The following is a 25,949-nucleotide window of genomic DNA, read 5'->3' as shown; positions in this document are numbered from 1 at the left end:
TTAGTTCTATTGAAGGCTGCTTTTCACTCTCAATACCCCCCAGCCACATAATGTATGCAGGATCCAGAAAAACCATACTATTCTGAATATGCTTCTGAAAGAACCGTTTTATTTTATAATATTTTAAATGAGAACAGGGCTTAGGCAAGTTCCACCATACTCGTGTTAGCTGTGGGAGGTTCAAGAACAGAGCTGGGTTCGAATCCCTCCCCACCTCTGACAAGCCAGATAACCTCAGATGACAATTATCTCACAAGATTGCTTAGTACTTTAAGAGATCTAATAAAGAATGCTCCTTCAGTTTCTCTGAAAAGTTGTTTTTTAAAGACTGGTGAAGGTATGTGTCACCTGTGTTAGGAGCAACCCAGGGAAAGTTCCACCCACTTTGTGATTCCTTTTTTAACTACTCATACGTGCTCTGACCTTTTTATATTCTCTGAACCCCACTTGCACTCACAGTCAATATTTACAGTTGGGACCACTTGAAAACCTTAGTAAAACCCTAAATGATGTTGGGTACAAGTATTTATTTCATGTGGCTTAGTTTTGTCTCCCAAACTAAATGGTAAACCTTTGAGATCAGGGGGCATGTATTATATTTCTTTGAATCCAGCCCTCTGACTCTAGCATGGTGCAATGCACGGTATGTATGGGATAAATACTTGATTGATGGATTTGCTGTGGCTTTTCCCATCCAAGTGGAAATATGGATGTTTGTCGCCTGAGGAGGATCCAGATCCTCTGAGCTGACGTCACACACGGAACTCACTTTCCATCAATATATTCATTCACATTGTCACATTCCAACCGGACACAGACTGAGCCCCTGCTATGCCAGACCCTTTCCATACACATTATAATGTCTTCTCTTAGTGCCAAAACTTGAGGCTCAGACTTACGCAGGCTATTCGCTGTTCTGACCAGAGCTTGGTCACCTGCGAGGTCATGGAAATGCTGTGGAGTATCTCAAGGGTGGAAAGGACCTAAAACCAGGAACCCTGCCCAACGCAAGGTAATTAGACTCCATCAATCCGGTGGCATGCACCACCTCTCCCCGCCCCCCTCAAGGTCCCGCTTCATTTGCTTCGTAAAACCTGATGAGGAGCACTTTTTTTTTTAAAGTAAGAACTCTTCCATTCTGCCACTCAGCTGCTATGGTGGCTGCTGGCTGCGGCCCTGAGGAATGTGTGTGCACTCGAGGGCGAATGTCATCTCCCTGCACTGTGTGGGGAGCTCACTTTGTGCCTAAAGACCGGGAGCTGCATAAAGCCCCAACGTCTTCCCCACAATGCACCCCAGTATGCGAAGTTCCTTTTCAGCGGCAGAGCCACAGATCTCGCTGAGATGCACTTTGGCTCTCTGTCTTCCTATAAGCGCTCACGTCTCAAATTCTGAACCATCCAGGCTTAGTGAGTGTCATCTTTCTGTTATGACTCCATCTGGTGAAAACCTATTTAATTTCCCTTCCAAAGTGACTGATACGAGCACCAAAAGCTTTTTTTTTTCTTTAAAGATTGAAACAGCAATTAAGATTTTATAATAGTGTGACCTTGGGAAAATACCACTAATTAGCTACAGTCAATTCTGTGGATTCAAGAGTATTCTGTGCAAGACTGCCACTCACACAGAAAGTTCTGTCTGGATTTCCCAGCCTTGTCTTCTTCCTGGAATGCCTGTCTCCTAGTCTTCCAATGGTCAAATCACTTCACTATCATCACTGCGCTAGCTCAGGTATCACCTCCTCCAGGAAGCCTTCCCTGATTTCACTCTTCTTCTGAATTCCCATAGGGCTTTGTTTCCTCTTCTCTTGGAACTCTTTTCATTTTTTTCTTTGTCTCGTCTTAATAAGAGCATATGTTACTTGTATTCTTCTCTAAGATCCTTGAGGAAAGAATCTGTGTCTTCTTAATCATTATTCTTCCCATAATGCTTAATAAAGTGCCTTACACATACAAGACACTTTCTAAATATTTGGTGTGTGGGCATAGAAAAGGAATTATTGGAAATTATTTGAATGAATTGTAGTCAGCCATTTTTTGTTTTGTTGTTTTTTTACAGTTTTATTCAGATAAAATTGACATATAACATTGTATTAGTTGAAGGTATACAGCATAAAAATTTGTTATGTGTGTGTACTGCAAAATGATTACCAGTAAGTTTAGTTAACATCCATCACCTCACATGGTTACAGTTTTTTTTTTTTCTTGTGATGAAGAACTTTTAGGATCTACTCTCTTAGCAACTTTCAAGTATACAATACAGTATTGTTAAGTGCATGACATCCCCAGGACTTATTTATCTTATAACTGGAAGTTTGTTCCCATACTCAACCATTTTTAATGACCTCCACAATCAGTTCCTAAGAATGTTGTCTGATGAGGACGATAGTGATGATGGTGATGGTAAGAGTGGCCATCATTCATTGAACAGTTGCTGCATTCTACATGCTACAAAGTAACAGCACTTTACATATTACTATACTCATCTTAATAATGAGGAAATGTGGTTTTAGAGAGAGCAAATAACATGCCCAAAGGCAGGATGAATAAACGATAGAAGTGAGATTTGAACCCAGCTCCATTTGACAACAGAGCAAGAGCCATGAATTGTTGTGTTATCCTAAAGGGTATCATTAAACAGCGATTTCTGCTGCGTGTGAGAGCCGTCTCTTTCCCTTTATTCCCTCAAGGCTTGGGCTAGGGCAGTGGGGAGAACTGATGCATTTGTGAAATCAAGCTAGAATGAAAGCATTTTGCAGCTTAGAAAGAGCATTACAGGTCATCTACGCTTATCCCAGCTCCAGCGATTGCCCGCCCCCCACCCCCCACCCCAGTCTCCACAGTGCTTCCAGAACAAGGGAATGGAAAACTGGGTGAGCATCCCCAGGCGGCCAGACTTTGGGAGGCATTGTCACGGACCTGCCAAGCCTCTTTTCATGTTGGCTACTTTATAAATGACTATAATTGCACCAGGCTTTGGTGGAAGACTTTGAGCCTAATAAAAATGTCAAACTCATTAAGAAGGTTTCCAAGAGCAAATAAACTCTGAAGAGGCTGTAATCTTTGATGGCTGTAAATTTGCAAATCACAAGAATGTGGAAAAATATAACTGCCATGTACAGAGCTACTGAAATGTCACTATTTATTGCTTCAACATCAGCTCGTAATGGCAGTTTAGTTGCAAGATCAGAAATCTCTCCTGAAAAAACTGTAGCGCTCTTTTTCTTTATTGTAGCAAAGCAGCTGTGCATATGAGCTGTCCTAGATGTGTCACAAAGCAAAATCTAGAATAAACACAAGTCTGATTAGCCTGGAGTCATGGCCCAAATCTCATTATGTTGGAAATGTTTAAAGTCAGGCCGTAGGGCTTTTTTTTCTGTCTTCAGGGTAGCTTAGGAAAACCATGGGAAAAACAGAAGTTACACTGGAGAAGGTTTCACAAGTAGGGGTAGAATTTCAGCTGGATCTTCAATGTTGGGTTTGGAGAGGCAGTGATCTCAGAGACAGAAATGAGCTGAGGGGCAAGAACAGAGTGTAAGGTGAGGATGGTGATAAAGATGATGGGTTGGCTGGAGCTAAGGGTTTCATACTGGGGACTCTGAAGGGTTTAGCAATTTATTAAAGTCCTCTTAGATGCCAACACTGAGCTAGAGGCTTAGCAATCCTCATATTAGTCCTGGAAGGTAAGTGTTATATTCAGCTTAGAGTTAATTAAAACTGAGGCTAATGCAAATCCATAGAGGACAGAAAGCAGATTGGTGGTTGTCAGGGGCTGGGAGAGGGGAAAATGGGAAGTGATTGTTAATGGATACAGGGTTTCTTTTTGGGGTGATGAGTGTTCTGGAATTGGATCATTGTGATGTTTGTACAACTTTGTGAATATACTACTGAATTATCTACTTTAAAAAGGGTGAACTATATGGTATATGAACTGTATCTCAAAAATAATAATAATGAGGGGAAAAAAACTGAGGAACAAAGAGATCAAGTGACATTCCCAGGGTCATGAAGCTGGTGGTCAATCGGCAAACCGGGATTTGAAGCCAGTGCTTCCTGGCTCCAAAGCTTGTGATCTTCCCCCTAGACCATGCTGTCTTCTGTCCTTTCAGGACCTATGAAGGCTTAGCCATGAAGTTGGTCACAGAGTTTGATCAATGAGTAAAATGTATTTTTACAAATGCAATGACGCTGTCTGACAGATACAGTGTAAAACCTAGTGGGTCATGAGACACATAGTAAAGTTTCTAGTAGGAAGTAACACATCAGATACTGCCTTTGAAGAGAGCAAGACGAATTCTGGACTCCACCTGAGGTCAGGATGGGGGATGCTGGGGTGCTGGCTCCCAGGGTTCATTGACCAACTGAGCCTCGTGATGGAATATTTTTGTGCCCACAGCTTGTGGGCTGTGACAGGTAAGGTCTGCAGGAGGGGATCATATTATGAAAGACTTGAAATGCCCTCCCCTCTGGTGGGGAAATTGTAATTCGGGGCAGTGGGCAGTGGTGCATTAGGGATATTATTGGTGTTGGAAAGTTCTTCTGGCAGTGTACAAAGGGTGGGTTAGTGTGAAGATAGAGTGGGTCACGGAGGCCAGCTGTAATCATCCAGGCATGAGTTAAGGAGAGTTTAGTTCAAGGTTTTGGTAGTAGAAATGGAGAGGAGGAATGAATCGGGCTCAGATTTAGAAAAAATAAATAATAGCCTCAGCCACAGATGGAGAAGGAACAGTTATAGAACTATCCTAAGTTTCTCTTCTTTTTAACTCTAGGTTTTGCACCTGGAAGGCTGGAAACTTGAAAGTGCTAGGGATAGAAACGACATAGAAAGGAGGCTTAGTTTGAGGAGAAGATAATGAAGTAAGTTTGCAGCCTAATGAGTTTGGGGTAACGACACTGGAACATTGGCACAAGAGTTGGGCTAACTCCCTGCCCAGGCCCTCATCCCAGACAGATCCAGCCTTTTCCTTCCTTGCACTTTAGGAAAGTAAGGTCTGATTGATGTGCCAGTGAGAAATATGAAAGAGTAATAACACTGGCAATCCAATGCATTTTCATAATGCTTTGTAATCTACAGATTATTTTGGCATCTTTTTTTCTACTTAATGTGACGCAGTTTTATCATAATTCTTCCACAATGGAGAATTTGCCCTGCACAAAACTACAGTTGGATTTATTATGGCCTTCCATTCAGCAGTTTGAGTGACAGAGGGAGCTCAAGAGGAAGAATCAGACAGGCCCTGAATATTTGGATGCAAGATGAGACAACCCCACCAGTGCCTGGTGAAATGTGTGTTATCTGCATCAAATTAAACAAATACCCCATTCAAACTTAGGGGAGCTCCAGGAAAGCAAGGAGCTCCAGGAGCTCCACTGCAAGCAAGTGCTGGGAAAATATATGTGTATTAACCGGTGTCCATTATTTACTGTTTCAAGGTATATAAATGTCCATTGTAATAGAAAAAGACAGTGGAATGGTGTCTTTAAGTGCTGAAAGAAAAAACACTGTCAACCTAGAATTCTATATCCAGTGCAAATATTCTGTAGAAATGATGGAAAAAGAAATGCTATGGAGAAGAATAAAACAAGAAATGTCAGTAAGAAGTGCAGGGGTGGGGTCTCAGTTTTAAGTAGAATGGTCAAGGAGGACCTTTCTGGGAATGTGACAGTTGTTCAGAGACCAGAAGGTGAGGAGGGGGTGAGCCATGTAAACAAATGGGAGAAGAAGTTATAACAAGCAGAAAGCCCCTGAGAAGGTGCATGTCTGACGTGTTTAAATAACAGCAAGGAGACCAGTGTGGCTGAGGAGGAGGATCGAGGAAGAAAAGAGAAGAGGATGACGTCATAGAGCTGACAGGGGACCAGACTGTGTAGAGGATTATGGGAAGGATAAATATATATCTTGTTGGCCTGGGACAATCCAAATGTATACTTATTGTCCCGATATTATTTTATTAAAAACATGTCCTGCTTTGGATGAGAAACTTTATGGTAACCCTAAGTTAGGTCATTTAAAGACTTTGGCCTTTATGCATATTGAGATGGGAACCTCTGGAGGTTTTGACCAATGATCTGGTAACATGAGTGTCAGACTATCATGTGGAGAATAGATGCTAAGGGGGCAAAACTGAAAAGAGGACACCAATTAGTTAACTATTGAACAATCCCAGGTGAGAGGTGAGGGTGTCTTGGGTCACAGGGCGGTAGAGGTGATGAGAAGTGTCTGGATCCTGGAAGTATTTTGAAGGGAGAGTGGCATACCTCTTGCAGGGTGTGAGAGAAAAAGGGTAGTTAGAGGGTGACATCAAAGATTTTGGCCTAAACAATGGGAAGGATGGAGTAGCCCACAGCCGAGATGGGGAACAGATTTGGGAGAGGAGATCAGGAACTAGATTTTGGATTGTGAAGTTTGTGGTGCCTTTTGGACAGCTAAGTGGAGATGTTGGAGCCACGGGTATAAAAGTCAGAGGTTCGGGGAGAGCTTCAGACTGGAATATAAATGTGGTGTTTAACACCAAGAGACTAGATGAGCTTGGCAAGTATAGAGGAGAGAAGATGGTCAAAGAACTGAGCCCTAGGATGCTACAATGTTTGTAGTCTGTGAAATGGGGAGGACAGCAAACAAGACTAAGAAGCAGCAATCAGGAAGTTCGGAATAAAACTAGGAGAGAGTGCAGTGCCAGAAGCCAACTGAGGACAGTATTCTAGGCAGGAAGGAGTAAATCATTTGGGTCAAACGTTCCTGTTGGGTACGGCAAGATGAGGACTCAGAGAATTAGTATCAGGGCCGTCACTGGTAACCTTGATGATGGAAATGTCTGTACCTAGTGAGGGCAGAAGCCCGACTGCAGCAAGTTCAAGAGAAAATGCTGTCTCTGTTTTTGTTGGTTTTTTTTTTTCCTTTCATTTTGTTTTTTGTTGTTTTCTTTTCCACACTCTCCTTGGTTGGTCTTTGTGAAAAAGCAAAAGACAAAGGAAGCTTCTCCAAGAGACCTCTTCTAATATACTTTGCACAGTGGCTGGGCAGAGAGACCACAGAAGCTATATGGTTTTCTGTTGCCGTCATCCGGCTCCTTTTGGGATTGGGGGCATTTTTCAGCAGCACGATAGCTCATTTTATGTTCCTTGTCACTTAAGCTCCTGCGGCAAAGGGAATGCAATTTGGGAGCTGCAAACTCCAGCAAGGAGACGGGATCAACAGCTCAAAGGAACAAGACCTCCCAGAAATAACATATTTCTAGGGGCAATTGTAATGTGGTTGTCCTTAAAATTGGGAGATGAAATATGAAAACATTTCTGAGGGGAAAAAAACCAGGGCTGGATGACAGCTTGGCTTTGGGGGATGAATTAGGGGAGAAGAAAAAAATTGTCAAACCTTTTGGGCGAGCCAAAAGCTTAGCAGTGCTGAGCAGAAATGTGTTAGTAGGAAAAGAGGGGCCAGCTGGGGGCAACGCAGTATGTTCAATTTGGGACTTTGCAGGAGATACAAATGGAGATGATCTAGCACTGGCTGGAAACCGACACCAGAGAGTCAGAATGGCTAAATGTGGATCCAGGGGTCCCTGAATGGGAAGTGGCAGAGTAAGTCCTGTTCCATAGGAGAGGTGGGATTTAGGAGACATTGCAAAGGTTGGAGAAAGGCAGGTTGACCGTCTTGGGAAGAAGTGGTAATGGGGAAGGTCACAGGCAGATGGTCCAGCTGGCAAGACAGCTCAAAGGTGAGGAAGGATGGCATTTTGGCATTTGTAAATGACAAGGACCTTGAGAGGTGACTTGTGAGTTAAGGTGCTGGAATAAGAGTCTCTCACTTCTGTACTCATTGACTCACTGCTAAGGCCCAGGCATCATGCCCAGCACTGAGAATTCAGAGGTGAGCAAGGTACAGTGTCTGTACTTACTGTAATCACCCTCTCTGTTGTGGTGAAACAGCAGTGTGTGCTCAACACAGCACAAAGCATAAGAGTTGTAATCAAGGCATGAGGAGGTGGAACCTTACCCATCCCGAGTCTCAGTGCAGGTGTGCAGATAGAGTCATACTGAATAGGGTTTAACTAGGTCTGGGGAGGAGAGACCTGTAACTTTTTCCAACACGGACAAACACTAGGATGTGTGGAAAAGCATGTAAGGTCCTGGGAGGTACAGGGAGTTCAGAAGTATGGAAGGGCCTGGAGTCCAGAGGAAAGCAGGAAATGAAGTAGGAAATTGACGAGGGCAGATCAGCAGCAACTTAGTAAGCATGCTAAGGGGCTGGAGGCGGGGAGGGGACTCACTCTTAAGTACCTATCGTATAGCAGGCCCTTTGTTAAGGCTTTCATATTTTTAAGTTTAATTGTGATCTTTCAATTTTTTTAAAAATAATATGCTCGTTGTGGAAAAATTGTAAAACACAAAAAGAAAGAAGACAATAACCCATCCTGACATACTTCTTCCTGGCATTTTTATGTAATGTGTCTTCCATCCTTTTATCACTTAGCATTTTAAAGGGGATCTCCCACATTATTAAAAATTCTTTATAAAAATCATCTTAAGCGATATCTAATATTCCATCCTGTGAATGCACAGTAATTTATTTAATCATTCTCCTAGCACTGTGTATTCGGGTTGTTTCCAGTTTTACGTAAATATAAATAAAGCTGTGATCAGCATCCTTGTATGTCAGTCTTTGACCTTGTTTTCGATTATGCCTTCACGGTTAATTCCCATAACTGGAATGACTGGGTCAAAGGGCATGACCATTTTCAGCCTCTTGATCCCTGTTGCCAAATGGCTTTCCAAAAACTCTTTCCAATCTGTGTTTCAACTGGCAGCGTTTCACTGCATACTCTCCAAAAATGAGCACTGTAATTTAAAATTTGATATCACTTAATCCTTATGATATTCTCATGACATGAGTATTATCCCCAATTTACAGATAAGAAACTGAGGTCGACAGGTTACTTCACCAGCTCCAAGTCACATAGCTAGGAAGGCACAGAGACAGACCCAACACGGGGTTTGGCTCAGAATTCGAGAGCTGCGTTGCTCTCTCCCTGGACAGCTAAGGGATCGCACTGGAGGGTTTTAAATCCAGAGAGTGACATGAAGGACAAGGTCCTCTTGGCCTGCTCTTCTTAGCCCTGGCTTGTATATTGGTGACGGGTCTAAAGAAGATTAACTACCAGCTGACACGAGAGAACCCTTTCTTGTTCTTTGGGATTTATGAGCTGAAGACTGATTATATGGAGAGGGGCGAAAAAAACAGAAAATGTAATGTAGGTTTTTAATGTTAATAGGTAACATATATATGAGTTCACACAAATTAGTTAACAAATGTGACCCACTGCAGTGATTTCAAAACAGTGTTGTATAGTTAATAATTGTGGAAGGGGTCATTTCACTAGGAATTAATTTGAGCTGTTCTCAGCTCGGCCACGTCTCTGAAACCTCCCACATCTCTCCAGCTTTTCAGACCTGAAGGTCAGAGGCATGACATCCAGGTCCAGGGTCACCTCAGGGTTTAACTCAGGCTCTGGCCAGATTAGCCACATGGGTTTGATTTGCTCTCTTGAAAGATCCAAATTGGCCAATAATCTCTCTTGGCCACACATAGGGAGCGTAAGAAAAATAACAATCAGAACTACCATTTATTGAGTGCTTACTGTATGCCAGACACATAGAGAAAATTAACTCCCTTGGGCACATTTGGGACCCAATAAGCAAACCAAATTAAAGACAGACTCCCTGGCATGGAATCCAAGACTGTCATCAGCAATAAAGAAGTGAAAACTGTTTGCAAAAGGGATTTAGATAATCTGTTTTAGAGCACATTGAATCATGCATATTCCTTCCCTAACTTAAAGAAGAATACACTGGTATTAAATAGGAGAAAGCGGGACTTCCCTGGTGGTCCAGAGCGTAAGACTCTGCGCTCCCAATGCAGGGGGTCCAGGTTCGATCCTGGTCTGGGAACTAGATCCCACATGCCGCAACTAAAAAAAAAAAGATCCTGCATGCTGCTACGAAGACCCGGTGCAGCCAAAACAAATAAATAAGTATTAAAAAATACATAGGAGAAAGCATCAGATTGACAAGCAGTTGATAGTGGCAACCACTCATGTGTCCCGAAGAAAATGAATGCTGCAGAGAGGAAGGAACCGTGTGGCACTCTGCCTGTTGGGATGTGTCACCCCTGCTGCAGGGCCCCTCCATCCACCTTCTGCCCTGTCCTATCTTCCAGCCCTTCATTTTCTGTCCATTGCTCCTGTTAGTTAGAGAAACACCCATTTCATAAGCATGTGTGAACTGCGGAGATCCACTATCATCCAGAAAATGGCATCTTTAGGAAGGCACTGGGGCAGACTGAAGGCAATGCTAATTTTTTCACAACAGAACTCCTGTGAGAATGGGGCTCAAATCAGCAAGGACTGCCCTTGTAGAAACAGTCTGTCTCGCCACAGGAGGGAGATTACAATGGGGGCGGGGTTCCACTTAGTAGGGACGGATGTGTGGGACGTTCCTGGTTCCAGTAATTTACTCTCTGTGCTCAAGTGTAAACTCAGGTGATTTATATACATTCATTTACATATTTACTGGAAGATGCTCATGCATTAATAGACTCTCTTTCCCCAGATTGAATAAAATGCGGTCTTTATACTTCTTTGCTTATGTAAGAGGAGGTAACACCCTGACAGTCATTCCTCAAATATAAGTTGGAGGCAAACAGAGCACAGAGCAGACAGGGCAGTCATATGATGGCAGTGGGGGACTAGAGGGGTGCCCCTCGGTGAGTTGGCATGTACGTATACTTACATCCACATGTGTATGTATGTATATGTGTGTGTATGTATGTATGCATTTGTGTGTGTGTGTGTGTGTGTGTCTGTGTGTGTGTGTGTGTGTCTGTGTGTAGGAGAAAGACAGGCTGGGGTGTGGAGAGGGTTACATGAATGAACACCATGCTGACCTCTATTCTTAGCATACAACTATTTGCAGAGGCCTTGGCGGTTTTTCATGTGCATTTAGATGCCTTACTAGAAAAAGCATTGCACTTATGGCTGCTTGGGCCCAAACCTCAGTTATGCCACCTTACCAGCTGCGCAATCAGTAAATATGAGAAGTGTCAGCGGTAGCCAGTTCCAGTCAGTAGATAACACATTTCCCTTCTGTATCCCTGACCCTTTCAGTGTCCTAATATTGCTGTACTGATCTCCTGTTTCCTGTGTCTGGCATTTGGAGAGTCCTGGGGTTTTCACTGGAATATTAAAGTATTGCCGTTTCCTCCTAGACATAGATTAAGGGTGGTCCCAGGCTAGCCTTTTCCAGTTCGTGCTGCCTGCTTCCCACTGCCATTGTTTCCTATGGAAGTTACCTCCCCTCAGAAGCCCTGTGCCCATCCGCAGCGGAAGCTCAGCACGCCTCCTCTTTTCTCAGTAAGCACCCTGCGGACACCTGCTCTGTGCTGGGGACCCTCAGGAGCTCACCGTCTAGACATAGGAGAGACGATCAATAACAACTAACCATTGTATAACATGACAGGTGAGCAATTAATGTTATGTGCAGAGGAGAGAGAAGGATTAACCCAGCTTGGGGAGGTCAGAGAAGGCTTCAGAGGAAAAGACATTTCAGTTGGAACTTGAGGGATGATTTTTGTTTGACAGGCCAATGAGGACAATTAAGGCAGAGCCTACAGCATGATAGGATTAAGGGACAGGGAATAGTCTGGAATACCTGGAACCGGGGGGGTGGGGGGTGGGGCAGGGGGGTGTGCTGGTTGAGCATGTAAGTTGTGGAATGGGAAATGGCTATAAATAAGGTTGGAAAATTAGGCAGGGGTCAGGTCTTGCAGGCTTGGAGCTGAGCAGAATTTGAGTGCAAGCTCTTTGCCCCGAGAACTGCTGCTGTAGAGAGGCATTTAAGTCAGTGCGTGTACCATTCGTAGCTAAGGCATTTGTGGGCCCAGAGTACTGGGTCACTTGAAAGACATCCCCTGTTAGCCAGTTCTGTGGAAATGGACAACCCTCAAAGACTTGGGGAACACTAGCTGTGTGGTCAGGGAGGGGCCAGAAGGCCTGGGAGACCTTTGGAATAGGGTCATGAATGACCAGTATCTTTGTGCTTTTGTCAGTTTAATCACTAAAGGGGAATTAAAGCCTTTTGTAAAAGAGGTAATGAGGCTTTCTAAGGTTGGATGAGCTCACAGTTTCAACTAATCACCCCTCAGTGGGGCTGATGCCAGACTTCTTCTGCAAACTTCTTTGTAAGATGGCTCCTTGAATGGAAGGATTTCTACAAACAGATAATTCATAGAGGAAATGGTTTCACAGAGGTGGAGGATCCAGAATTCAAAGGGCAGACAGCAGGAAGGCAGAATGGCGTCGGCATCCCAGGCTCTGTGAGGTTACTTGGATTGTTAGTGTGTGAACCGTACAAGGTTGTCCATGGTTGTTTTCACCCGTGAAAAGGGGTAGGTTCCATGGCTGCAGCTGTTGACAGAGACAAAGAGGGATGTGCAGCTGCTTCAACTTTTGACACATTGCTGTGGGACTGGAATGGGAGGCCATTCAACTTCCTCTCACGGTCTTCTTTGCCTTCTGAATTCTGCAATTGAAAGGATCACACTCAGACAGAGGCCCCAGCTGTGAAATTAATTCCCAACAGAGTCAATGCATTGATACGTTTCAAAGGCCCAATCCAGGGTACTCCAATGAGCTTAGAGCAAGGTGGATGATTGTCGACGCTTTCCCGAAATTTCTGACTGTTGCTAAATGTGACTGAAGGCAGAATGCTATTGCCATCAGTAGGAAAGAGTCAGCAAATTCACAAATTGTGCTTTTGATAATAATTCTATCTTGAAGGGTACTGTTTATTTAATAAAAGCCTTTGTCACTGGGTCACATGAATAACCAAGGTAAAGCCTTTGTGGAGTCTGCTTCCTTAATGAAAAAGCATTGTGAAATTCACCTTGACTTACGGAAAAGCAAATGCATTTTCATTTGCTAATGGCCAGTCACAGGCATAGTGTTTGCATAAGCAAAGCTGGTGAAGAGCAACCTTTCCCCAAGTGTGTTCCAGTACCTTTGGTCCTTTGAGAGTCCTGCGCAGGAAAGGGTTTATATGCGAGTAAATCCAAGAAATGCTGTGTGTTATATGCTCCTCTTGGAGATTCACGAGGCCCACTGGCATAGTAAAGACACTGAGGAAACCTGGTTGACTTTGTACAATTTAGCATTTCCCAAACTTGTTTTCCATGGAGCCATTGTTTTGGGGTGTTTTTTTCCCCTATTTTTAACATCCTTTAAAATCCTGCATATTCAGAACGACTTTAGGAAATGCTGCTTTGGATAACTAAGACATAAATAGGAGTAGGATTTATTGATTTAAATTGTCTTTGCTCACTTTTGACAACGTTGAGCCAGGTCATCATTAGCTTGGAGATATTTATCGAGCCACATATATAAAATGAGTCACAGTCTCTCTCTCCAAACCCCTCTTCCTTATCTGGATCCTCTCATGTTCATAACTCCCCACATCCACCCAAGCAAAACTGGCCTGACCATGTCAATTTTCCTCTACACCCTGTTTAGGAAGCTCTATCCATACCAACTGTTGTGCTCGGAAAGGTTCTTCTATCCACATATGGGATCATATCCCATGTAAACCACTAAATCCATGCACAACCTATGAACTCCAATAAAAACCAGTCCTGATTAGGTGGAATGTAGTATCACGTTTGGACCAAATTCCCAGCTGACCAATATGCCTCCTTTTTTGTGGAGTGTAAGTATAACTCATCTAAGCTTGGAGTATGTGTAACCAATATCCACCTATGGTCTGAAAGGAGATTTGCTGCATGTTGACCAGACTGTAAGCTCACTGAATAAATAGACCCTTTTCCCTGTCCTCCCCTCACTACAGGGTATATTTATTAATTCAACTTTTAACCGCAGAAGCCAGCTCCAGACGTGGAGGCTTTATGGTTAGAGCTGGGTCATCAGAACGGTAGAATAGCCAATGCTCGCTCCCTGAAGTACCTTGTCTTCTTTTAAAAACTCAACTACTGTCTTCCCCAAATAAATATTTGCCAGTGTTTGAGAGAACTCTACCCACTTCTTGCATTTCCTTGCCATCATTTACTTTGTTCTGTTGCCCATCCCAGTCTGGGTTCAGCCACCTTTACTCCTGAGGACACTGGTAACTGCCTAATTATCATGTCCACTTGGCATTGTCACAGCTTTATTTTTTCCACCTCCTCAAAGTCTTCTTGAGGACCGATTCTCCTGACTTATAGGATGCTGAATTCTCCTTGTTCTCACATGCCCTTGAAGTCAGCCCTTCCAGTCTCCCTGTCTTCTGCACGGAATGCTTCCATCCATTTAACTCATTTACCTCCAACCACCTAAGGTTGCTGCCCCACCTCTGATTCTTTTGGAATACTGCAGGGAATAAACAAGTAAACTGAACCTGCTGCTTCCTCCAAATATTTCTGTTTCTCTAAATGAAATCATAAATTTCCCAGGTCAATTGAATTTAAAACATCAGGATTATCTTTGACTTCCCTGTCTCCCTGACCTCCTGTGACATTTGTGACCGTGTCATAAATTTGGAGGCACGGGGGCAGGTCTGTGAAAGATATTTATTTCTTCTGTTTCCTGCTCAAATAAACAGACTTTATTTAATCCATTTTATTTTATGCCGGGAAGTTGTCCTGCTCTCTAACATCCTCATACATTAGTTCAAAATGCTCCCTGGCTTGGTTCCTATGTAAGTTATTGTCATCTAAAAGTTGTATGTGTTTTATCAGAGCCCTCTATTTATTTACAATTCCGGTGGCTGCCTTCTGGTGAATGGCCATGGCTGTTAATGATTTTGTAATCCTAGATCAGAGGTTTTACTCACCGCCTGGCTCAACCTTGTACGGGATTTTTGGAAAGAAGGGGAAGAGTGAAATTTCGTTCCATTTTCATAAAGCTTCATCTCACTGGATAGGAAAGCCATAAATCTGAAAGGTTTAAATAACAGTTTCTGAAAATATTTAATTAAATCAGAAATGCTTAGTTGGAAGACATACTTCAAGTATAGGAAGAGAGGGAGAGGTTAGTGTGGGTGAGAGTCAGTGTGGAACATTTCAAAAAAAAGATAAGACTTTGAGTGGAGATGAAGAATATGTAATATTTGAAGAGAGCAGTAACTGGAGACAAGGAACTCAGGGGCTATTTCTTCCTCCTTTTAAAATGGAGAGAGGCAACGAGCTAGACCTGGCAGGGGGAGAAGCACGCCACCTGAGTGTAGGTGAAACCCCTACCCCAGCAGTTCACATTTACTGAGACTGACTCTGCGCTGGGTGCTTTTACAACCAGAAGATGAGACCTGCGTGTGAGGAGTCTCCACCAGCTCGGGATAGGAAGATGCCACCCTTCCTACCAAGCCACTGCCCTCAATTCAAAAACAGGACCCAAGAAAGGACTGGCCTTTGGAGCGGTTCTTAGATTACACTACCTTCGATGTAAATCAACTTGTACAGATTTGCTTTTGCAAATGAAAACAGTGGGCCAGTGTTTTATAGCTCTCTACTTCTGCCCTCAGCCTTGTTCACTTCTCCCTTTTAAATATAAATGGAAAAATGGAAACGAGGTTTCCATGATGCACAGGATCTCTATTTTCAGAAAAGATAAACAGGATCTCCTGTTCAGAGACTCCAAAGAGAAATATGGCTCCCAAAGGGATGGAGGACAAAATAAATGAAAATGTTGCTAGATAGGTAAGTGAATTAATAAAATTGGACAACCAAACAAAACCTCTAAACTCAATTCACTTTACCATTGAAAGAAACACCATTGAAAGAAAATGAGAACCAGGGAAAGGAGGGAAACTTCCAAAGAAACCCATGAAGCTGTCTCTAGAGATCTCACGAGCCCGGGTTTCCAAAAGTTTGGTCACATGGGCGGAAGGGGATCACGCACCCAGATGAACACACACAGCAGTGAAACGTAGGAAAACAGGGTCAGGAAGGCCAAGGCTGGAATCAACCAGGACTCTTGAAAAAAGGGCCTCTAGATCATTTGGATGTCTTGTTGGCCTGTAGGTAAGCAAGGCATCAGAAACAGTGGTCAGGGTAATATATGCATTTAAGGTACAGGAATCCTGGGTTTGGGGCCCAGTGAGCAGCCTCATTTCCACAGGTGTCCGGTCAATAGTTCACTGCTGAGCTACTGACGGGTGCACTCATTTCCTAATAATGTGACACCGGACATGTCACTGAGCCTGTTTTCCCAGCTGTAAATGAGGATAAAAATACCTCATCAGATTGCTATGAGGACTAGGAAGGACTGAAGGAGTATATATGAGATATACATAATATGTACTTTATACTGAGTGAATGTTCAACAAAAACGGAAGCTGCTCCTTCAATTCGTCATCATTATCATCCTTTAGAGCAAGTAGGAACAGAGTGCAGGGTCAGGCCTACTCCTTAGGGTCCCAAGAATAATGTTATTAAATAGCGAAGAGAAACAAGGGCTGTTCCTACATGGATTCTGTGTTTTCCTGGGTGGACATTGCTCTTTACGTGGGAAACGAGAAACAGGGTAAAGAGGCACCTGCAGCCCAGGGTAACTGAGGAGGTGGAGCTCTTGAGATGAATTTGGGCTTCTGGCCAATCCTAATTGTTTGTGGACTGGCCCCAGAACCCCAGGGAGAGATACTCCTTCAGTGTGGATGAATGTGTGTTCCCATGGCAACTTGCTCCTGGGCTATTGTAATCTTCTCATCACTTACGTGACTCTCCCCACTGGATAGAGGCTCCGCAAGGGCAGAGATTGTGTCTCATTCACTGCCATTCCCAGCTCCCATTACAGCAGCTGGCCCAGAATAGACACACAATACAAATGTGCCAAGACTAGAGATAGACAAATGTCTACATTTTCAAAATGAAGAAGGGTAAAATTTGGGAACTACAAATATCTAAGCTTGATGGTAGTTCCAAAAAAAAAAAAAAAATCTGGAAATAGCTGGTTTGAAAATCTGCAGTTCATCTAGAAATGATCTGGAAATTTGAGCTGACTTTCTTTAAAAACCACTAGTGCAATGAAAAGATGTTGAAAGCGAATCTAATTATATATTGCATTACTAGAAATATAGGGTCCTGAGTAATCATAGTTCTCTTTGAATTGCTGGTCAGACCACATTATGTTCTGTTCCGAGCAGCTCACTTTCAGAAGGGCTCTGATAATCTCTAGATTATCAGAGGGAGGGTGTCCAGGACCATTCATTAGAGTCCCTATCAAATAAGTACAGTTGAGAGAGCTGGCGTGGTTTAACCTGGAGAATATTGGTGGAGGTAAGCAGGAAGAGGCAGCAATGCCATCTTCAAAGCTCTGGAAAATAGGTGTAGATCTCCTTTGTTCTACTTACAAAGGCAGAACTGGGACCAATGGGTAGAAGTAATAAGGAGCCTGTATTTAATCCACCATAAAGAAGAATTTCCTAGAAAATAGAATTGTGCTGCCCCCAGACACCAAGAGAAAATGTTCCACAGAAGTGCCTGGATAACCTGTTCAGGGAAGGTGTACATGGGATTCCAGCATTGAGCAAGAGGTTTGAACTGGGTGGTCTTCAACACCAGGAATTCATGATGGTGAATTAATCATGAACAGGTTTGGCTCTCTACAAGGAACCTTTCCAGATGAGGGCCCACTGTACAGCAAAGCCCCTTGGAGGCTCCATTCACATTATTTTCCAGGTCAACTGCTCACAGTAACCCGTATCTGTCATAGGGATTCAAAAGAGTTTAGCAATTAGTTTAAAGCAACTTCCTACCTGTCACCAGGGAGTGGCCAATCTATAATTAATTCTAGTTTTTAAAAGATAATTTGTAAGTTAGAACATTGATTCACATCACATCATGTGATATCATGGCAAATGTCAGCAGAAGTTTCTAGTGATAAATCAACTAACATGAACTCCAACCTGAGAGTTCTTGAATTCCTCAAATTCCCTATCTCAAATTCCTCTCCTCCAGTTGTTTTTAGAACATTTAATAGCAATCTTCTACTTTTAAAATGAAATCACATAAAAGCCAGAAATAAAGTAATGAAGTACATAAAATTAGACTATAATCTTTTTCTTAAATTATTTTAGTTTAAATTTTTTCCACCATCATTTAGGTTTCACTTCTACTTTTATTAGTAATTTCTTATTGTCTGCCCCTTTTCTTCTTCTTCCTGCCTTTCATTTCCTTTCATCTTCTTTTCCTCTAAAATTTATATATATATATTTGAATTTTATTTTATTTTATTTTTTTATACAGCAGGTTCTTATTAGTCATCCATTTTATACACATCAGTGTATACATGTCAATCCCAAATGCCCAATTCATCACACCACCACCACCCCCCCGCCGCTTTCCCCCCTTGGTGTCCATACGTTTGTTCTCTACATCTGTGTCTCAATTTCTGCCCTGCAAACCTATTCATCTGTACCATTTTTCTAGGTTCCATATATATGCGTTAATATACGATATTTGTTTTTCTCTTTCTGACTTACTTCACTCTCTATGACAGTCTCTAGATCCATCCACATCTCTACAAATGACCCAATTTCGTTCCTTTTATGGCTGAGTAATATTCCATTGTATATATGTAGCACATCTTCTTTATCCATTCGTCTGACCATGGACATTTAGGTTGCTTCCATGACCTGGCTATTGTAAATAGTGCTGCAGTGAACATTGGGGTGCATGTGTCTTTTTGAAATATGGTTTTCTCTGGGTATATGTCCAGTAGTGGGATTGCTGAGTCATATGGTAATTCTATTTTTAGTTTTATCAGGAACCTCCATACTGTTCTCCATAGTGGCTGTATCAATTTACATTCCCACCAACAGTGCAAGAGGGTTTCCTTTTCTCCACACCCTCTCCAGCATTTGTTGTTTGTAGATTTTCTGAAGATGCCCATTCTAACTGGTGTGAGGTGATACCTCATTGTAGTTTTGATTTGCATTTCTCTAATAATTAGTGATGTTGAGCAGCTTTTCATGTGCTTCTTGGCCATCTGTATGTCTTCTTTGAAGAAATGTCTATTTAGGTCTTCTGCCCATTTTTGGATTGGGTTGTTTTTTTTTTCATATTGAGCTGCATGAGCTGTTTATATATTTTGGAGATTAATCCTTTGTCCGTTGATTCGTTTGCAAATATTTTCTCCCATTTTTAGGGTTGTCTTTTCCTCTTGTTTATGGTTTCCTTTGCTGTGCAAAAGCTTTTAAGTTTCATTAGGTCCCATTTGTTTATATTTGTTTGGTTTTATTTCCATTACTCTAGGAGGTGAATCAAAAAAGATCTTGCTGTGATTTATGTCAGAGTGTTCTTCCTATGTTTTCCTCTAAGAGTTTATAGTGTCCGCTCTTACATTTAGGTCTCTAATCCATTTTGAGTTTATTTTTGTGTATGGTGTTAGGGAGTGTTCTAATTTCATTCTTTTACATGTAGCTGTCCAGTTTTCCCAGCACCACGTATTGAAGAGACTGTCTTTTCTCCATTGTATATCCTTGCCTCCTTTGTCATAGATTAGTTGACCATAGGTCGTGGGTTTATCTCTGGGCTTTCTATCTTGTTCCATTGATCTATGTTTCTGTTTTTGTGCCAGTACCTTATTGTCCTGATTACTGTAGCTTTGTAGTATAGTCTGAAGTCAGAGAGTCTGATTCCTCCAGCTCCATTTTTTTCCCCTCAAGACTGCTTTGGCTATTCTGGGCCTTTTGTGTCTCCATACAAATTTTAAGATTTTTTGTTCTAGTTCCATAAAAAATGCCATTGGTAATTTGATAGGGATTGCATTGAATCTGTAGATTGCTTTGGGTAGTATAGTCATTTTCACAATATTGATTCTTCCAGTCCAAGAACGTGGTATATCTCTCCATCTGTTGGTATCATCCTTAATTTCTTTCATCTGTGTCTTATAGTTTTCTGCATGCAGGTCTTTTGTCTCCCTCGGTAGGTTTATTCCTAGGTATTTTATTCTTTTTGTTGCAGTGGTAAATGGGAGTGTTTCCTTAATTTCTCTTTCAGATTTTTCATCATTAGTGTATAGGAATGCAAGAGATTTCTGTGCATTAATTTGTATCCTGCAACTTTACCAAATTCGTTGATTAGCTCTAGTAGTTTTCTGGTGGCATCTATAGGATTCTCTATGTATAGTATCATGGCATCTGCAAACAGTGACAGCTTTACTTCTTCTTTTCCAATTTGTATTCATTTTATTTCTTTTTCTTCTCTGATTGCCATGGCTAGGACTTCCAAAACTATGTTGAATAACAGTGGTGAGAGTAGTGGACATCCTTGTCTCATTCCTGATCTTAGAGGAAATGCTTTCAGTTTTTCACCATTGAGAATGATGTTCGCTGTGGGTTTGTCATATATGGCCTTTATTATGTTGAGGTAGCTTCCCTCTATGCCCACTTTATGGAGAGTTTTTATCATAAGTGGGTGTTGAATTTTGTCAAAAGCTTTTTCTGCATCTATTGAGATGATCATATGGTTTTTATTCTTCAATTCGTTAATATGGTGTTTCACATTGATTGATTTGCATATATTGAAGAATCCTTGCATCCCTGGGATAATCCCACTTGATCATGGTGTATGATCCTTTTCATGTGTTGTTGGATTCTGTTTGCTAGTATTTTGTTGAGGATTTTTGCATCTATATTCATTAGTGATATTGGTCTGTAATTTTCTTTTTTTTGTAGTATCTTTGTCTGGTTTTGGTATCAGTGATGGTGGCCTCACAGAATGAGTTTGCGAGTGTTCCTTCCTCTGCAATTTTTTGGAAGAGTTTGAGAAGGATGGGTGTTAGCTCTTCTCTAAATGTTTGATAAAATTCACCTGTGAAGCCATCTGGTCCTGGACTTGTCTTTGTTGGAAGATTTTTAATCACAGTTTCAATTTCATTACTTGTGATTGATCTGTTCATATTTTCTATTTCTTCCTGGTTCAGTCTTGGAAGGTTATACCTTTCTAAGAATTTGTCCATTTCTTCCAGGTTATCCATTTTATTGGCATAGAGTTGCTTGTAGTAGTCTCTTAGGATGCTTTGTATTTCTCCAGTGTCTGTTATAACTTCTCCTTTTTCATTTCTAATTTTATTGATTTGAGTCCTCTCCGTCTTTTTCTTGATGAGTCTGGCTAATGGTTTATCAATTTTGTTTATCTTCTCAAAGAACCAGCTTTTGGTTTTATTGATCTTTGCTATTGTTTTCTTTGTATCTATTTCATTAATTTCTGCTCTGATCTTTATGATTTCTTTCCTTCTGCTAACTTTGGGTTTTGTTTGTTCTTCTTTCTCTAGTTCCTTTAGGTGTAAGGTTAGATTGTTTATTTGAGGTTTTTCTTGTTTCTTGAGGTAGGTTTGTATAGCTATAAACTTGCCTCTTCTAACTGCTTTTGCCACATCCCATACGTTTTTGGATCATAGTGTTTTCATTGTCATTTGTCTCTAGGTATTTTTTGATTTCCTCTTTTATTTCTTCAGTGATCTCTTGGTTATTTAGTAACATATTGTTTAGCCTCCATGTGTTTGTGTTTTTTACGTTTTTTTCCCCTGTAATTGATTTCTAATCTCATAGCATTGTGGTCAGAAAAGATGCTTGATATGATGTCAATTTTCTTAAATTTACTGAGGCTTGATTTGTGACCCATGATGTGATCTATCCTGGAAAATGTTTTGTGCACACTTGAGAAGAAAGTGTAATCTGGTGTTTTTGGATGGAATGTCCTATAAATATCAATTAAATCTATCTGGTCTATTGTGTCATTTAAAGCTTCTGTTTCCTTATTTATTTTCATTTTGGATGATCTGTCCATTGGTGAAAGTGAGGTGTTAAAGTCCCCCACTATGATTGTGTTACTGTCAATTTCCTCTTTTATAGCTGTTAGGAGTTGCCTTATGTATTGAGGTGCTCCTATGTTGGGTGCATATATATTTATAATTGCTATGTCTTCTTCTTGGATTGATCCCTTGATCATTATGTAGTGTCCTTCCTTGTCTCTTGTAACATTCTTTATTTTAAAGTCTATTTTATCTGATATGAGTATAGCTACTGCAGCTTTCTTTTGATTTCCATTTGCATGGAATATCTTTTTCCATCCCCTCACTTTCAGTCTTTATGTGTCCCTAGGTCTGAAGTGGGTCTCTTGTAGACAGCATATATATGGGTCTTGTTTTTGTATCCATTCAGCAAGCCTGTGTCTTTTGGTTGGAGCATTTAATCCACTCACATTTAAGGTAATTATCGATATGTATGTTCCTATTACCATTTTCTTAATTGTTTAGGGTTTGTTTTTGTAGGTCCTTTTCTTCTCTTGTGTTTCCCACTTAGAGAAGTTCCTTTAGCATTTGTTCTAGAGCTGGTTTGTTGGTGCTGAATTCTCTTAGCTTTTGCTTGTCTGTAAAGCTTTTGATTTCTCCATGGAATCTGAATGAGATCCTTGCCGGGTAGAGTAATCTTGGTTGTAGGTTCTTCCCTTTCATCACTTTAAGTATATCATGCCACTCCCTTCTAGCTTGTAGGGTTTCTGCTGAGAAATCAGCTGTCAACCTTATGGGAGTTCCCTTGTATGTTATTTGTCATTTTTCCCTTGCTGCTTTCAATAATTTTTCTTTGTCTTTAATTTTTGCCAATTTGATTACCATGTGTCTCAGCATGTTTCTCCTTGGGTTTATCCTGTATGGGACTCTCTGTGCTTCCTGGACTTGGGTGGCTATTTCTTTTCCCACGTTAGGGAAGTTTTTGACTATAATCTCTTCAAATATTTTCTCGGGTCCTTTCTCTCTCTCTTCTCCTTCTGGGACCCCTATAATGCGACTGTTGTTGCGTTTAATGTTGTCCCAGACGTCTCTTAGGCTGTCTTCATTTCTTTTCATTCTTTTTTCTTTATTCTGTTCCGCAGCAGTGAATTACACCATTCTGTCTTCCAGGTCACTTATCCATTCTTCTGCCTCAGTTTTTCTGCTATTGATTCCTTCAAGTGTATTTGTCATTTCAGTTATCTCTATTGTTTGTTCTTTAATTCTTCTAGATCTTTGTTAAACATTTCTTGCATCTTCTCAGTCTTTGCCTCCATTATCTTTGTTAAACATTTCTTGCATCTTCTCAGTCTTTGCCTCCATTCTTTTTCCGATGTCCCGGATCATCTTCACTATCATTTTGAATTCTTTTTGTGGAAGGTTGCCTATCTCCACTTCATTTAGTTGTTTTTCTGGGGTTTTATCTTGTTCCTTCAACGGGTACGTAGCCCTCTGCCTTTTCATCTTGTCTATCTTTCTGTGAGTGTGGTTTTTGTAGAAGTGGGTCCTTTAAATACCAGAAAACCAGAGCTGCTCTGGAGCTGCTGGGAGAGCACTGCAGGAGCCTGAAGACCCTGGGGTTTGCAAAGGATCTTGCTGTTACCTTGTTTTACTTGTTCATCACTCTTGGAGATGTTTGCCTTATTACAGTAAGTTTATCTCTTGGTTTATGACAGTTAGCCACTTTTAAGACTATTTCCAATTTGGGGGGAGGACTCCGTTGGTCTGGTAATATCGAGCCAACTGGTGAATACGGCTCTCAATCAGAATCAGACGGAATTTAGCATCTTTGTCCTTTCTGTTTCTCTCGAGATGCTTTTGAACAGCAACAGCTTCTTAATTAAATGATAGAGATCCTCAGGAAGATCAGGAGCAAGTCCTTTGGACTTAAGTATTCTCTAGATTTTATTGCCTGTCACAAAACGTACTTGTGCAACACCATGTGAGTCTCTCAGGATCACACCGATTTGCGAGGGGGTCAGGCCCTTCTTGGCCAGTTTCTATATCTGCTCCTTCACGTCGTCAGACGTCAGCTTCAGCCGGGTGGGGACACTGTGGTGGTAGGGCAGAGCCGACTGGGATAGGCCCTTCCCGGAAGCATGCATGTGACCAAGTTTATAGTTTTTAAACTTTCCCAGGACTCAATTAATATCACTTAAGAAAATTTTTGTGGGACCACTGAAGTCTTGGGGCTGCTGCATTTAATACTCAGCCGAACCCTGGAAACCCAATCTGTAGCCAAACATTTGGCTTTGGTTTAGAGGCAGAAGTCAAAAAGGGGAATTGATATGCAGGTGTGGTACAAAGCTGGTCTTAAAAATACAGATGTTATTACCTCTGGGCCCTAGGGACCTGGAACAAAATGCAGCGAGCCACCCCCAGAGGTGAAACAATGGTCATAAAATGGTTTCTCGGTTCATGAGTTTTGCTGAGCTGTCTCTTTGCAACATTTAGTAACTATTTAATAACAGTAACAGCTCTTTGAGCTAAATTGCTAACATTTGGGGAGCAAGGTTATGTAAAACAAAATTGAATTATGAAAACAATTTTCCAGTTAGCTCTGGCATTTCTTTATTTCTGTTTATCTTTGTCCTCAAAGGAGCCATTTACCAGTTCCTACCCGGCAGGCATGAGCTGATGTCCACAGAACCCAAACAATCAGCACACACCTCTGAACAACAAGCGTTCTTATTTTCCATCTCTGGTCGTAGCCCAAAGCTTGGGAGTACATTCAGTCATGGAAAGCTCTAAAACCAAGGAAGTACCCAAAGTAGTCTTTTGAAGAAAATTATGATGCCTATTTAACCTCACTTAAATTTTCATAAGACTCTCTTAGCCTAGTACTGTTGGAGGTTGTCTTACTTAGATGTAGAAACGGTGTGTATTGATACCTGAAACTTAAAAACAGAGGCACTTCCTAGTAAAACTGAAAGCACACACACCATAAAAGCAAGCAATTCCACTTCTAGGTATATACTTCAGGGCAACTCTTCCACATGTGCCCTCTTAACAGCAGTTAAAATGAATAAACCAGATGCACATGTGTCCACATGGCTAGCTCTCAAGAACACAGAGTGAAGAAAACAAATTACTAAAGATACATTACCATTATGCAAATATTTGAATTAAAAACACAAAACAGACACTATAAGAGCATGGATGTACCCCAGCTTCAGAGACTGCCTCTGGGGAGAGGATGGAAGTAGGGAGGGACACAAAAGCCTCCTCAACATGATCAGTAATGTTGTGTTTCCCTAAGAAAGAAAATATCTAAAGCAAATTTAACAAAAAATTAATTTACTGAGTACTTGGTATTATTTTCTATGCCTTTCTGCATCTTTACACATTTTTTTGATTTTTTTTAATTGAATGAACAATTCTTTACATCCTATAGTGATTTACAGTTTTCAAAGGTTTCACACATGCATCTTTATACATTTTACAAATTAAACATAAAGCCCAAACCAGGATTTAAACAAAAAGAGTGGATGCACTATCTAGCACCCAGGAGGGTTTCTCTCCAAACCCAGCAAAGCAAGGATAGTTGGCATCTGGTAAAACAAGCTGAGGACCCAATCTTCTGGAAGACAGAAGTACCGGCAAGTTGTGTTCAAACTAATTCATTCTTTCTCTTTCATCAGCCTGCTCTTAAGACTCCATAAAAGCTTGTTGTTTAATGACTTAACTTCCTGGTCACATTCTTCTTGCCTGGCACAAATTTTTAATCCCACCTGGTGATACTATAAATCGAAATTTCCATTGCTGCTATTCATTCTATTCCTTTGTGGCTCAAGTTCCTCTTCTCTCTGTTCATTATATTCAAATGCATACACCCAAACAGGACCTATAGGTGGATGGCACAGCTTTCTCTCTATTCCACATAGAACTTTATTTAATAAATGGAAATAAATATCTACAGGTGGAGGGAGGTCTGATTGACAGTAGCAATTCATTTTTCCAACTAATTCAGGTAACACCTGATAGGAAATCCTGACCAAGGTTTGAAGTTCTTTCAATGTTACTTAATATCACTTCTGTTCAGCCAGTATCTAGTCAACATCTTCTCTGTCAAGGGTGACCAGCCTATAAGACTGGAATTACGTGCAGCTCTTTAGAAAATCATCTGCAGTCCCAGAAGGCA

The 25,949-nt window shown here is 41.4% G+C and overlaps 1 protein-coding gene and 1 pseudogene across 1 annotated transcript in view; one reads left to right on the top strand and one right to left on the bottom strand.

Moving 5' to 3' along the window:
* THSD4 (thrombospondin type 1 domain containing 4) overlaps window positions 1–25,949 on the top strand; it is a 588,874-nt gene that overhangs the window by 423,469 nt on the left and 139,456 nt on the right. The window lies entirely within an intron of this gene.
* LOC132360402 (small ribosomal subunit protein uS15-like) lies at window positions 23,501–23,916 on the bottom strand (annotated as a pseudogene).

Source organism: Balaenoptera ricei, chromosome 2, assembly GCF_028023285.1.
Source record: "Balaenoptera ricei isolate mBalRic1 chromosome 2, mBalRic1.hap2, whole genome shotgun sequence".
Taxonomy (NCBI): Eukaryota; Metazoa; Chordata; class Mammalia; order Artiodactyla; family Balaenopteridae; genus Balaenoptera; species Balaenoptera ricei.
This window is presented reverse-complemented; position numbering and strand designations above follow the sequence as displayed.